Consider the following 13,753-nt stretch of genomic DNA (forward strand, 5'->3'; position numbering starts at 1 on the left):
CGACGAACCAGGCCCCGCACACGTTCACCAACAAGGCGGCCACCACGTCCGTCACGGCCGACTTCTCCGCGTCGCTCAGACGTACGCAGTCCACCAGCCTCTTCGCGAGGGAGGAGCGAGCAGAGCACCACCAGGACCACCACGCAGCCCCAGCTCGCAGAGCCATCGCGGATGACTTCCCAGGCCACGTCCACGAGCAGCCGGCGGTGCCCTCGGTGCTCCACCCACTCCGTGTGAGGAACAGGTCCCCCAGGCAGTTGACCACCTCCTGCACCAGCTGTGCTGGCTAAACCTTCTGCAGCTGCTGGACCTGCAGCTGCTCCTGCACCTGCAGCTACTCCGTCTGTGTCACCAGGTGAGCCATGTAGCCGACGATCAGATCCGCTGTCAAGACGGTCAGCAGCTGCAGCACCTCCTTTTCCTCCCCCTCATCTTCTTCCTCCTCCTGCCCGTGTCTCATTCCTCCTCCCCGTGTCCCACTCCCTCCCCCTGTCTCCCTCCACCTCCCTGTGTCTCCCTCCTACTGTAATGTTTTGCTTTTGCAAAACACGTACTAATTTGTCAGTTACTCCCGAGATATATGGTATTTTAATTGTTTTAACAATCTTATCGATTTCAGCATTGTTGCTTTGCCATCGTGATTTGGCATTCAATGCTCTGTTAATTTGAGCATTATTGTAGCCATTCTGTCGTAGTGTTTCTTTAACGTGTTTAATCTCTCTCACGAGACTTTCACCATCTGACACTGCTTTAGCCTGATATATCAGCGTCTTGATAAGAGAGGATGTCTGAGCTGGGTGATGATGTGATTCTGCATTCAAATAGCATCAGTGTGTGCGTTCGCTTTCTGTAAACGCTGTGTGCTATTTTACCATTTAGGCCATGTCCAAGCAAAATATCTAGGAACGGGAATGTGTTATTCACCTCCATTTCCATGGTGAACTGGATGGCCGGGTTTTGTGCATTGAGATGATTTAGAAAATCATTAAGTGTATCTTTACCATGTGGCCAGGCAACCAAAGTGTCATCCACATATCTAAACCAAAAACATGGTTTCAATGTGCTCGAGACAAGTGCTCTTGTTTCAGAGTTTTCCATGTGCATATTTGCTATAGCCGGAGATAAAGGAGAGCCCATTGCTGCTCCTTCCTTTTGTTTAAAGAAATCACCTCCAAAAGAAGTAAGTGTTATTTAAACAATGATGAGCCAGTTTCAGAATATATTTTGGTAAACCTGTATTCTTTACTAGTGTATCAAGTAATTTAAGTGACTCGTTCACTGGAACCTTAGTGAATAGAGAAATCACATCAAAACTCACCAGAATATCATTAGGGTAAAGTTTAATATCTTTATTCACATTCACAAGATGTTCTGAATTTCTTATGTATGAAGATGTCCTCCCGATGTAGGGATGTAATTGTTTAGTTATATGTTTTGCTAATTTATATGTGGCAGAGCCAATTGTACTGACTATGGGTCGTAATGGGATGCCGATTTCATGAATCTTTGGTAGCCCATACAGTCTAGATGGTTTTGAGGCCCTTGGAATTATTCGGTATTGCTCATTCTTAGGGATTAATGAATTTGCAATTATTGCAGTAGTCTGACGTTCTAAAGTATTAATAGGATCTCGTTTAATTTTAATGTGGGTACTTTTCTCTAGTAAATCTTTAATTGTATTATCATAATTGGCTCGTGGCATCACCACAGTAGTGCGGCCTTCATCAGCTGCCAGGATTTTAAAATCTTTATTTAAATGAATCTCTCTTAAGGCTTTTGCTTCGTTCGAGCTAATATTTATTTTTGGTACTTTGCTATTTTCAATTATTTTGGCAACCTCGTGTCTAGTCATCTCTGCCTCATTATGTGGAAGGAGTCTAACTGCTGATTCTACCTCAGCAATTATCTCATCCACTGGAATTGTGCGTGGGGTAACGGCAAAGTTAAGGCCTTTAGAAAGGACAGAGATCATGTCACTGGTTAAAACAGTGTTAGTCAAGTTCATTACGGGTTTGTTTTTAAATTGTTCGTTTTTAGTGGGTATTTGTTTATTATGAAGTCTAGATAATTTATTCATTTGGCTAGTTTTGGTTAGATTAAACACATTATCAGCCGATTGTTGTGTTATGGTCTCGATTATATTCCAATAATGCATTGATCTACTTGCTTATATCTAAGTGCAACTGCCTTAGAGATTCTGAAATGTAAGATAATTCACTCCTGTTGTGCTGTATTCTCTCTATTAATAATCATTTGCTAGCTTTGTGTAGTATTTGGTTAGCTTTAGCAGACTTTGTGATGTGTTATTTTAACTGCGTTTGGTATTAACTTCGAATCTCTGCACCTTTTGAGGAACGCCAGTGAAGATATCAATTCCATCCGCTTGATGCGGAGCTTCTCCAACTTTCTGGTTTTAAGAAAAGTATCCTCCCCATAGAGGTTAGTCAGTTTAACACGTAGGCTTTCGCGACCAATATTATTCATAATAAACGTGTGGGTCAAGGTAAATATGACCCCCACATGCCATGCTGAGGCCTGGTTTGGTGTTTTTATTCATTATTAAAATTAAAAGAAACAATAGAAATATGTATCTATATGTATTGAAAAATTACTTGTTAATATTAAGATGGAAAAGGGGCCTAGATACAACATTCCGCCCTTTTAAAAATGATCGGTGGTCAATTGGCCACGGGTCATTTTTAAAACAAAGAATCTATGCACTTTTCCATCATGAATCATCAATATTACTCAAGTAATTTTTCCTTACAACGCGCGCACGTCACAACTTATGATTACATTTGAAATAAGAAAAGAAATACTAAAAGGAAGGTAAAACAAGGGGAAATTGTTTTACTGGCTACATGTTATAGGAGATGTCGTTATTCCATGTACCCACGTTCAATACTGTCCGCAATCGAAATACATTTTCGGGTTTGACCAGTGGGAAATTCAACAAAAATCCCACCTGTCTGGTCTGGGAGTCCCCATGTATGGGTGTGGCTGTACCCATTTTAAAGGCAATTTGTACCTGTGTTGTACTGATTGTTTCCAGGGATGCTAATGGTATCACATTTTTTTTAGTGTTGGAGTTACCAGATATGAAGGAAATTGTCCTTGGAGAAGATCACTGATGCTGCCGCTGGTGCAATGCAACAAGTCTTTGGATCAACTATTGAATTTGCTGTCGAGTATTCTCTTCTTCGTACAGATCTCGGATTGCGAAACCCAATTCTTGGATTGTTAAGTTAACCATGGCGGAGTGCAGGTTAACGAGAACCACGGTGTCTCTCTGACTTTCTCATGTTACCTCTCTGCCACCTTGTACCAAGTCATTGATAACCTGACTGACTCTTTTAGTCACGAGTGTATCATATCTCTCATGGCCAGGTATCTTAGAGTTACCGATGACCCTTCCATGCAACATCATCACATCATCGTCCCGGCTCATCGTCGTGATGGCTTTGGCCTAATGAACATGGCTCACTGGTTCGTATCGGTAATTTATTTTATCACTCCCTTTCCATGTGAGATTGTGTGGCGTGAAGTTATGCTGTGCGTAACCAGGATCAACATACACCACGAGTTTCCGTACTCGACTGTTGGGGTCATTTGTATTCTCCGCAGCCCTGTGCACATCTGCTGCCTCTGGGAGTCGATTTGACTCTGGGCCACAATTCCCTTCTGCGCTACGATTCGATTCTGGGTCACGATTCGATTCCGTGCTTTTGAGTATGCTGTGTTTCAACACAATTCCCGATCCGTCACGGATATTCTTCTCCTCCACTTCAACACTCTGATCTCCATCCCTCCTTAGTGTGCCCGAGCACAATTTAACATCCAAAGGCTGATGTCTGCATTCATCTGCCTCTTCCACAGTACACTCACGCACTTCCGCGACACAAGGGATGGCATTTATATTTACCAGACAATCAGGTTTTCCTTCCCCTCCCTGCGGTTGGTTATCATCTCCTGTAGGATCACACTTTAATGCAGTTATGTTTCCCTGCTCGATAGGTGTGTCAATTACGGGAGCAACACTTGCGCTCTCCACCACATTATCAGAACTGGTGCCCGACGCATTTATTGTTTCCCAATCATTGGGACCCTCCTGGTTTACCTTGTCAACCGCAGCCTGCTTAATTTTTTTAACGGGTCCATAATTTCCCTGCAGCTCCACGGACACCACTCTCACTGAAAGCTCCCTCTCAACCAATGTGATTGATTCATCACGTGCCCGTGTCATTTTTTGTGTCTCAGCCAAGCTCACGCCTGTCTCCCTATTCCTCATGCCTCTGCTCTCTCCTGGTAAAACTGGTGGGGGAATCGATCGGAAGTGGGCCGATTGTGTTTGATCCCTCGTGTGTCGTGGCATTGGGACCCGGCATGATTCTGCTCTTGGTCTACACACACCGCGATTCTCGCAAATATGCGTCCCTGCACGCTGCGATCGCTCCCAGCCTGCGGGCCATTGCCTCGCTGGTGGTGCTGTGTTTCTGCTCACGTGATTTCTATTTCCCTCTGAAACGCTGGTTACATCATCCCTCTCTCTGGGTGTCGTAGAACTATTGTCTTTAGCTCTGTACAGCCAAGCTCTGTGCGCCTTATCCTCTATATGGTGTAAGGAGGCTGTTTCTGGATTCAATACCATTCCCACAATTTCTGTAATCTCTGGACTCAAAGACCCGAAAAACATAACTTTGAACCTTTTGTCACCTTCGTGATACTGATCCACATCACCCGCGTAGTACGCTCTTTTAAACCGTAGGAGGTAATCTCGCGGATCCTCGTCTGCGCACTGGGTCATAGATTTTGCAGCATTAAATCCCTCAGACCATGTTAAATATTCTCCAAACTTCCGGCTCACTGCCAGGCTCAGCTTTTTGAAATCGTTCCGAACCTTGTATGAAAGCGACTTTACCCATGGTATAGACTGCTCGTGCAAGCTTCGTCTCAGTAAACTGGCTTTCTCATTCGTTTTCCTCAAACCCCTGATCACTGCTTCTGCTTCTACCGTTGCGATGTGAGCGTGTATGTCTCTGTTCCTATCGTGTGGATCAAAGTAGGGAATTCTGACGAGAGCCTTGTCCATCAATTTCAGAGTTTTACTACTGAATGAGTATTCGGACAGTTGATCATCGTCAGAGGCGTCTGTTCCTGAGGAGTGCTCACTCGAGCTGTCACCATCACGGTGGCGCTGCTTAACATAACTTTTGTAGTGCCTTTTGCACCTGTAACGTGAGTCAACTTTGCTCGGTGACTCCTGCTTATCCCATGGCTCATGCTTGTGTGATGTGCGTCTTTCTGGAAAGTAATCTCTGCCATAGGTTCCACGTCGGTCGTGCTTGCGTGGAATGTGTCTACCAAATGAGCTGTCTCTGTCATGTCGCTCGTCTTGCCCCAGCTCCGCCCTTTTTTGCTCGATCAGTACAGAATATCCTGCTGACTTAGTGTTAATATTTTTTTCCTCTCTACCCTCGAAGTTGTCAGTCCTATGTTTTCCTATTTTCATCCGTATCTCTCCCTCCCCTCTCTCGAGTCGCGAGGGGGAATCTCTGTCAAAACCACTTTGATTGGTAGCCACACCTCCTGTGTGACCTGTCTCTGGTTTACGTCCGCGTTGCTCGGAGTGTGGTAAACTGTTACTCCCGTATGTGTTATGTGTATCAACATCTGGGGGTTTCGCTGGTGCATTCAGCGCCGACTCTTTTTCTCTCACGAGGGCGTGCAGACGCTCAACCTCCTCTATTAGGGACAGTTTCTCCTTCCTTTCCCTGTCAAATTTTTCCCCAGTCCATAATCTTTCTCTGTATGTCTGTGTGAGGAGATACGAGTCTAACCTTGCTATTTCTGCAATTTTTACGTCACGTTTGGCTTTGCTACATTTCATCACATCCTTAAGTAGTTTCCTCCTATGTGCCTTAACATCTTCTATATGTCTCCCCTCCCATACGTCTCTCTGCTCTGTCTGCTGTCTAGCAGTCCGTCCAGTACGTTTTAACACAAATTCACGATATTGTTTTTCCATAGATTCTATCTCCTCCTCGGAGGTCCATTCTGTATCAGTGTTATGCGTTGGGATGTCACCCTCAGAACGTTGCGGGTCATGTGCCATCTCTATTACGTAGTGTAGTTAATAGACCTAAGAGTGTATCTTAACTCTAGTCTCTTATGTGTGGCGTGAGTTACTCTGGAATTCCACTTCAGAGTACATATAAAAACATTCGTATCACAGGATGTGTTGGTTCAACTCGAGCAAATAATCTTACCCCCACTGTCTTTGTTATCCACTGCTACTCTGGTATTTTCCTTCAGAGTGCGTTTTTTTGTTTGTTTACACCGTTTACAGTCACAGGGCAATGTTAGTTCACAATACCTTGATTAATACAACAGTGATTCGTTCCTTAATTTAAGCATAAACTGTCTGCGAGAGATCCCGGATACGAGCCCCCAATTTGTTGTATATGTGGGTGTGTGAAAATTGATGAAAAATAATTAAAATTAAATGAAATTCGAAATTTGCATAATTAATCCGAAATTATGCTAATTTGTGTACTTATGCGTGTAACTATGCTAATTAGAGAGGTAATCGTATTAATTTATACGAGTGGGTGTGGTTGTGTTAATGATAGCCTTTATGATAATCAGGCCCCGTCTCGTTGACGAGGTGGGGTTATCAATCAGGATAACGCAATCAATCGTGTGCCGTTACGCTAGTGTCAATTCGGCCTCGTTGTCTAACTTCGTATTATAGATCAGCATAATACAATGATTCTCGCTTTAACACTCCCCGAGTGTTCATATTTTAGGTCTCATGTTCACATCGTTCGCATTAGTTTAATGAGTGTGGATTGGTGTGTTTATAGTTTAGGTTCCCGAGTTCATATCTCGTCGCATGATACAGATCTTATGCAAAAACTTCAGGAAAAAATCACACGACCACTTCTGTATTAATCAATTTATTTTCTAATTAAACCTTAACTATAATATGTATGTGACTCTCAATCTCGGAACTTCAACACGGTATCCACACGGTATCAAGACAGTATCATCAACGACTGTACGATTTCCCTTTGATAACACATGGACCCCGCATAAAGCGATTGCTGTTAGTGAGAGAGAGAGTCAGAACATGCAAATGCTATGTTACACAAAAGCTTATACATTATAATATGAACGATCATTATGCTTGAAATGGTCAGCACATTATCACAGGCGACTGATTAACATGCAACGGTATTCATATAAAAAGACAATCAAACAGTTATTATTTCCAAAGGCATAAATGTAACAACAGATCCACCGGACAGACTATAAGATTACCGAAATGGCTTAGTGTGAGGGTATGCGGCGGAACGTGTTATCTCACGGGAGATTAATTAATTAATTCGTGAATAAGAATGTATGATCAGAAAATCGGTTTAGCACGATTCCTCCCCGGGACCGTAGCTCCGTGGCGAAGGTGCCAAGGGTTAATTCGTATTGATGGATCGGTTGGTAACTTATGCGATTAGAAGTACAGTCCAAAACAAAATATTAAAGAGGGAAATTATGAATATACTTATAAATGACGGACTGTTATCACACGATCGATGCTTCCACAGCCAGATGGTTCACGGACTTGAGTGTTCGCTTCTGGTTAAGGACCTGTGTATGTTTGAGTGATATGAATTGTTTTGAATAGTCAGTGTTTGGAATTAATTATTTGCGTTGCCATATGCTGAAGTTGGCATCGCTTGTAGGAGAAGTAGCCTCGCTCCCTTTAGAGCGGTGAGGTGTGTGGGAGTGCATCATACGAATCGCCGCCCTCCTCCACGCAGCAGCCAGCCTCTGTCCACGGGGGAGAGTTGCTTGATCGCTCTCAGTTCTGCTCAGTGGACACCTCTCTCCACTGCTGGATGAGCTGCGCGATCACGCTCGTGCTGGTTCGCTGACAGCAGTTTCTCTCCGCTGTTGGATGAGCTGCATCGGCACGCTCCCTCTCTCTGGGTGGAGAACTCGAACGTGCTCGTTGCTGGTTTGCTGAAAGCAGGTTTTTCTCCACTGCTGGATGACTCAAGTCGCACGTGCTCTTGCTCTGGTTTGCAGAAGCTCTTGCTTGGTGCGTCGGTCGCTCTGCAGCTGGACTCAATGTAGAATAATCTTTCAGCAATACTCTGTCTTTCAGCTCTTGGAAATCACACTAGGTGACGCCTCACTACCTTGCGAGTCTTGCCAACGTCAGTGGGTAGCGACGGGGCCACTTTGGCTTCTGCTCGCCGCCCCCTGCTCTGCAGCTCGCCGGCTGGCGACCTGTTGCTCTCGTTCCCGATTGGAACTGCTCCTGAGCCGGCCCACTGGTCGAACTCCCCGCGTTCCGACCTCCTCCGATTCGAACTCCCCGAGTTCCGACCCCCTGGTAGAACTCCCCGAGTTCCGACCTCTCCGAGTCGAACTGTCTCCCGAGAGTCGACCCCCCCCGGTCGAACTCTGGTGAGCCGACCCCCCCCGGGTCGAACTCTTCCGAGTTGCTCCTCCGAGTCGAACTGTCTCCCGAGAGTCGACCCCCCGGTCGAACTCTGGTGAGCCGACCCCCCCCCCCCAAGTCGAACTGAGGTTTCAATGCTCAGGATCCTCTTTTTATGCCCAAAAATCCCTTCACTCGGATCCTGCCCACAAGGCGAGGTTTCTTTCGATTTTTGCTGTGTAAGGATTTGTCCGTATGTATCTGCGTCCGTGTGTGTGTGTCCGTACATGTGTCAGTGTGTGTCCTTGTGTAGATCACCCACGGTATATTCCGTTGTCATACTCCTACCATAAAACCCACAAGTAAAACAATCAAATGTTATAAATTGTCTCGAAGGCGCCTCTCTGTCTGGGTGCACAACCTGGAGGGAGGGGTGATATTCCCTCCGACTTTCACCGACGCACAAAGAAATGGTTAAAAAGTTTTAAGATAACATTTCATTTCATCAGAATTCCATAGTTATGATTCTGTATTAATCCAAGGTCTGAGTCAGCTTCTCTTTGTGGTGTTTGACTCGTGTTTCCCCAAGCGTATACACACTCCTACCCCGCGCTGCAGGGATACAAAGACGGCCGGGATTTCCCTTTCTCTCCGACCCTGGGTTTAACATCGCTCTTTGCTTACGTTTCAGTTTTGCTGTCCGCTTGCATTTCTTTTCCTCTCTACTCTTACTTTAACCCTGCTTATTATTTGCGTATGGGTGGAGGCTAGAGCATTTATGTTGACTTAGGAAAACCTTATTGTTATAGGCTTCGGGTCAAGTCGTATAGACATTATTAAAATATGGAAATACATTTCATATTAAATTAATAGACGGGTGATGGTTACATTGACGTAGCTTGTGGCAGGGTTCAATTGAAGTGGGTGTGAAGATCAATAACTTTAGCCTACCCTGTCGTTAAATTCCGACTTTAAGTTGCTTTAATAGTAATACAGCACCAATTAGCTTTTTTGACTTAACTAGATCTAGACTAACGCAACCTCCCAGTGACCCTGGCTTTGTGTTTACGTCAGCCCTTTGCAATCCACTGCGCTCTGCTCTCTATCTGCTCCCTCTGACCCTGGGAGGGCTCTGAACGTCAAAATCGTGTTAGTGGGTCAAGGTAAATATGACCCCCACATGCCATGCTGAGGCCTGGTTTGGTGTTTTTATTCATTATTAAAATTAAAAGAAACAATAGAAATATGTATCTATATGTATTGAAAAATTACTTGTTAATATTAAGATGGAAAAGGGGCCTAGATACAACACCTCCCCCAGGGGCCGTGGCAGGTGGAATGCTACCACACGCCTCTTCCACAGTAGCAGAGCACTCTGCGAGGCTTGCAGTGTGTCCTTATTCTGTCTTTTTAATTCTGGGCCAAAGAGGTCCCATAAACGTAAACGTGTTGTATTTAAAATATAACACAAACATAACAACAATGATGAATGGCTTAGTGGGTAAAGTAAGACGCACCCCAAAACGGGTGAGCTTAATAAATCCGATCTCTCCTATTACCGGATTATAGGATGCAACCCAAACTTTGTTGTATCAGTGTGGTGAGTCTGTGGGTCTTTGTGTGGTGACGATCTCTCTGGGTCTCTGTGTGATGATGGCCGTGTCGGGTGGTGGCGGGTTTAACAACACAACATTATGAGATTCACGAGATCTAACCCAAACAAGACCTGTACTACGGAGTCAACAAGAACGACATGAGGGCTCTCCGACGCGCGTCACGGTTGGGGTCAGGGTGAGGTCGCGCCGTCTCCTCCGTACGGATTGTTTCTTCTTTTCCCAACTGCGACGTTCTCGCTCTCTCCTCTCTTTTTGTCTCCACCGTCGCCAATCGTCGGAGCTCGGCATCCGCGGCCGCTCTCCTAGGTGGGCGACCCCAGCCCGAATTCTCGCCTGAAGCCCTCCCAGCCTCCCTGCTCAACGAGCCAGGCCCCGCACGCGTTCACCAGCAGGGCGGCCACCGCGTCCGTCACGGCCACCGTCTTCTCCGCGTCGCTCAGACGTAAGCAGTCCACCAGCCTCTTCGCGAGGGAGGAGCGAGCAGAGCACCACCAGGACCACCACGCGGCCCCAGTTCGCGGAGCCATCGCGGAGGACCTCCCAGGCCACGTCCACGAGCAGCCGGAGGAGCCCTCGGTGCACCACCCGCTCCTCCGTGTGGCTCACCAAGTCCAGAACGGAGTCTCTGAACCGCACGAGGAACAGGTCTGCCAGGCAGTTGACCACCTCCTGCACCAGCTGTGCTGGCTGAACCTCCTGCAGCTGCTGAACCTTCTGCACCTTCTGCAGCTGTTCCTGCAACTGCAGCCACTCCGTCTGTGTCGCTAGGTGAGCCATGAAACCGGCGATCAGATTCGCTGTCAAGAAGGTCAGCAGCTGCAGCACCTCCTTCTCTTCCTCCCCCTCATTTCCCTCCTCCTCCTCCTCCTCCCCCTGTCTCCCTCCACCTCCCTGTGTCTCCCTCCTCCCCCGGTCTCCTTCCTGCTCCCCGTGTTTCCCTCCTTCCCCCGTCTCCCTCCTCCCTGTGTCTCCCTCCTCCTTTTCCTTTTTTGCTGATGAAGTTTTTCTATTTCCACGAGGTGGTAACACCATATCCCTTATTCTGTAATTGTAATTCTGGGCCAAAGAGGTCCCACAAATGTAAACATTTTGTATTTAAAATATAACACAAACATAACAACAATGAATAGCTTAGTGGGTAAAGTAAGACGCACCCCAAAACGGGTGAGTTAAATCAATCCGATCTATCCTACTACCGGATTATAGGACGCAAACCATACTTTGTTGTAACAAGAACATAAAAAAACTGAGTCTCTTAATCAGGTGAATACGGTAAAGGGGCTGAGTCTGTGGTTGACAGTGTGGTGAGTCTGTGGGTCTCTGTGTGGTGACGATGTCTATGGGTCTCTGTGTGGTGATGGCCGTGTCGGGTGGTGGCGAGGTATAACAACACAACATTTATATATTCACGCGATCTAACCCAAACAAAACCTGTACTACGGAGTCAACAACAACGACATGAGGGCTCTCCGACACGCGTCACGGTTGGGGTGAGGTTGCGGTCTGTTGTATATGTAGGTTATGAAAATTTGATGAAAATAATAAAAATTAAATCAAATTTGAAATTTGCATAATTATCCGAAAAAATGTTAATTTGCTGTAATTTATGCGCATAAACTATGCGAATGCGAGAGATAATCGTATTAATTTATGCTAGTGTATGTGTGATTATGCTACTGCGAGCCGTTATGATAATTAGGCCCCGCCTCGTTGACGAGGGTCGGTTTTCAATCGGGATAATGCAATTAATCATATGCAGTTATGCAGGTACTTGAGCATGTCAGATTAAACTCGGCTGTGTTGTTTAACTTTGTACTATCGATCAGTATAATACAATTATTCCCGCTTTAACATTTATTGAGTATGTGGTAGTGTGTTCAGCCAGGTCTCCAAGTTCAGATCTCAGCACAGAATACAGTTCTTATGCATAAATGTCACGAAAGAACACAACACTTCTGTGTTAATCAATTTTAATGACGATAGTAATAATGACGATAATGATGACGATGGTGATAATGATGATAATGATGACAATAATAACAATGGTGATGATGCGTACTTCAACAGCTCCAGCACGAGACAGTTGTGTCCGCGGAAGTGGAACGAGTGCAGGACGCGGATGACGCTGTGCAGCTCAGCACTGCCCTCCCCCTGCAGCTCCGTGATCACCTTCAACTCCATCCTCTGCATCTCCATTTTGGTAGGGCTGTGTGCACACAGCAAGTCTGTGGGTCTCTAGTTCATAGTAGTTTTACGACGGTTAATTTTTTAGTGAGATAGTTTCAGTTTATAGTTAGAGATAGTTTTGCAGAGGTTATTATCATTGTTGTTTACTATTATACTCATTATTTTGTAACCATGTTGTATTTACTTGCATTTATTATCTATTATTGTATTCATTTATAATTATAACCATGGCCGCTGTGTTAAGACCACCAGCACCCACGCACACCACCACCACCACCAACCCCATCACCCCTGCCCCAACCTACTGGATGGGCAGTGCCAGCATCTTGACAGCCACCAGGAATCCCATATTGTGGTCCACGCACCGCAGCACCACTCCCTGCCCTCCCTCGCCAATCTTCTCTCGCACCTCGAAGCGGCATTGGAGCTGCTCCTGGGGTATCTAAGAAGCAGCAGCAGCAGCGCCGCAACGGCCAGTCAGAGTCACAATCACGATGGGAATGTTTTACGCTTAGTGGTAGCAGCAGTGGTAGTACTGAGTAGTAGTTAGTAGCAGTAGTGTCTGTGTGCGCCTGTGTGCCTGTTTGTGTGCGCATCTGCGTGTGTGTGTGTCTGTCTGTGCGAGTTTCACAGGGATATTTCTGCTTGCAAGCTTTGACTTTAACATAGCCATTTCTGTGACCAGACACAAGCTAATCACTCAGCAATTTCAATGCTAAATTATCCTGTTTGATTTGTACTAGGTGCCTCTGTGGATGTGTAGGCTTTGACTTTAACATAGCCATTTCTGTGACCAGTCACAAGCTAATCACTCAGCTCTTTCAATGCTAAATTTTATGCTAATTCGTTTGTCAAGGCGCTCTGTTTCTTCTCACACAGCTTAAAGGTCGCGGTCTGAGCTTGGCTGTGTTCACTCCAGCGCTTTCCTCCAGACAGTCTCGTCCCTTCACCTGATGAAGGCCGCTTGTGTTGTGGCCGAAACGTCGTGAGAATTTTATTGTGTTATTTTATTTGATCAATGTATTATTTTATTCTCATTCTACGCTACTTTACCGAAAGAACCAAAGAAGATGAATCCTTGCAGCCAAGATAGCTTTAAATCGAAATTTAACAGAATGGTATTGAACCTTTTTCTTTACAGGGTGGCCCTGGGGCTTGCCACGTGGCAGGTGTCGTCCATTGTCCATACCAGACCCCTCCAGCTCTCTCACCCTGGGTCAGCTGCCCCTTCCATGTCCTGGAAACCATGGCAAGGTCATCCTATGAGGACTGCCTGGATGAAAACCAGCATGGAAGGGGCCCAGGGTGGGACCGGCTATGCTTTTGGGCTAGTCCCGTTTGTGTGTGGTGTGCGGTGTCTTCGTAGCAATCGTTCTCCACTGTAGTCCTGGCATCTGCTGCTCAGCTTCATTCCACAGCTGTGGTTCCAGTGGCGCGGTCTCTCCGGGGACCCATGTGGTGTGTGTGTGGGTGTGGCATGTATCACGGGGTGGGTGGATAGTATCGT

Source organism: Petromyzon marinus, chromosome 23, assembly GCF_048934315.1.
Source record: "Petromyzon marinus isolate PM22_M1 ecotype Great Lakes invasive population chromosome 23, UKy_Petmar_22M1.pri1.0, whole genome shotgun sequence".
NCBI classification, from domain to species: Eukaryota; Metazoa; Chordata; class Hyperoartia; order Petromyzontiformes; family Petromyzontidae; genus Petromyzon; species Petromyzon marinus.